This window comes from Lithobates pipiens, unplaced genomic scaffold (genome assembly GCF_037356315.1).
Source record: "Lithobates pipiens isolate NorthernLeopardFrog02 unplaced genomic scaffold, aLitPip1_a1.2 Scaffold_16, whole genome shotgun sequence".
Lineage (NCBI taxonomy): Eukaryota > Metazoa > Chordata > Amphibia > Anura > Ranidae > Lithobates > Lithobates pipiens.
This window is the reverse complement of record NW_027507748.1, coordinates 298,556,617-298,559,116: the sequence shown is the minus strand read 5'-3', so window position 1 is coordinate 298,559,116 and position 2,500 is coordinate 298,556,617.

Below are 2,500 nucleotides of genomic sequence, written 5' to 3'. Positions count from 1 at the left end.
TTCATGACATAGATTCTTCGTCCACAGGTAAAGGGAAACGTGACATGTGTTTGGACACTGCATCTTTTTTTAATGGTCTTTCCGAAGAAGCTATGTTGGCTGGCAGCAGCTCGTCTTTTGACTTCCACGTAGGTTTTATTTTTCCAGCGGCCACACTCACTATAGTGCACATTATTTTTGAAAAATGCTTGTGGCTTACGGCATCATAGATTTTCCGAACTATCCATTTTTTTCGTGAACGTGGGTGCTCTAAAGCAGTTCTTTTCGTGCCCAGCTCTTCAGTTCTCTTGTTCTGTCTGTGAACAATAGCTTGCGATCGACCAACATTGTGGTTGTGGGAAAGAATGGCCAGCTTTGTTCGAGCCTCCATGGAGTTCATACGATAATGTAATCGCTTGCTCCTATATTTTAAAACACTAGAATGGAATGTTTCAATGGCGCCAGTGCGACAATAGAGCACCAAATGAGGCACATCATTTTTTAATTGACTAGACGTCACTAAGTCTTCAAGTGCCGTAAATGCCGCGCTTGGTTTTTTTAACCATTGCACCTGATTATCTGTGCCCGATATTGTAGTGTGCTGACAGCACATTTTTTGGCCATCCTCCTCCCACTCATGGATATTGCGAACATGGTACAGAAGGGATGTCCAAGTTCTCCAAAAAATGTCGGTTTCGCCTAAACTGTGCCTACTGCACCAGTAAAAGTGGTTGACAACCGCAGCTATCCAAAACTGTAAGTCCTTACAAGTTGATCTCTTGCTGGCCTCTATTAATTTTTTTTTCAAAGATTTTACATAGTGCCACAAATCATATTGATGACAAATATGACTGTATTCTTCTCGCATTTTTTTCTTTATGCCCACGTGTCGATCCGTACCTAGAATCTGAACATCATATTTCTCTTCAATAATGCGATCCAGGCAATTCTGAAAAGCCATTTTTTCCATCGCTACGGACGACGTGGTTTGCGAGACTTGAACTGTTTCGAAATCTATGATGAGTTCAGATTCAAGTTCCATCATAGTGTAAGTGCAGTATTTGGCACAGAACCCTGGACTATCGCATTGTCCATCGCCTACTAAAAAAAGAGAATTGCTTTGTAATGTGGATTTTAGGATATTTTTTTCCTCAAGCCAGGAATGATCTATTCCACCATATATAAATTTTTTTAAATATTTGTGATAGGTTGTTTTAGAAAAAAAGGGAATCTTACACAAATCCATCATTTCCTTTACTGTTGTAAAGGATGATCCACTGCAAGTAATAGCAGCCCCAATAATTACATTTCCGGCAGCGAAATTGGCTATTTTGGGTTGACTTTCCCATATTAGATTATGGTGTTTTTCTTTACATGTTCCATAAATTTTTAATAAGCTGCCAACGGTCACTTTATCTAATTTTATTAGTTGCTCAAAACATTGATCGTTGGGGCAACGAATATGCCCAAATAATCGATCTAAACAGGATTCAAAAACTATAAATTTCCTTTCTTCAAGAAATCCTGATTCGTTGGGAGGTATAACTATGAGAGGATCTGTGGTAAAGCTACTTTCTGCTTGAGAAAGATCTGTTTGTGAAATTGCAGAGAAATCAGGGGCATAGGTTTCATCTAGTGTTGTATTTACATCGAATGAGGTATCGATTTGTTCATTTGTCTCCATATTCTCTGTACAATCGTTTTTGGGATAAATGCAATCGTCAATTGAACTCTGTGTTTCGGCAACATCTGAAATGGGCATCTGAACAACTCTTTGTTCATCAGATACTAAAATTTGTGATGCGCTGGTCCCAGCTTGTGCCAAGTCATCATCAAACTGTGCAACAGCACACTTTATCGGCGTCAACTCCAAATCTGAAATATCCTTTGTTGTTTTGCTTTTTGAGGGTGTGGATTTCATTAATTCTGGATCAACGATGGGACAAAAAATTGAGTAATCGTGATCATGATAAGTGTCACGGTAGCTGGCATGAAATCCGTACGACTTCTCAGAAAGAGAATACGTAGATTCTTCTTCATCGGTCTGGGTAGCCACCTCAACTTTTGTTACCTCGTTTACCAGGACAGATTTGAAACATTGGCATCTCCTTGGAGTCTCCCTCTTTTTTGTGATGTGCATAGTTCTGTCTAAAGGAAAAAAAGACGGAACAGCATTGTGTTTTAAAAGTGTGGCTTTTTTTTTAATTTCATATGACTCTGCTGAAAAATGGGCAGAGCACATCCTGAAACGATCTCCGTTTTTGTCGTTAAATATTTCATCGGCTGCAAAAGTTAGTTCCTCATCTTTGAAAATAGATGGTGCTAGCCATTGTTTTATCATTTCCAATTCTTTTGGAAATTTGTGCAATTTTACATCCTGACTTTTATTTTTTACGCCTGTCCTATGTGGACATGCATTAAAAATGCACTTTGGCATTGTAATGTAATCTGAAAAAAAAAGACAGTAAATTTTTTTAAAAAAAATTAAATCAGATTAAAATTTAAATCATGCAAAATATCA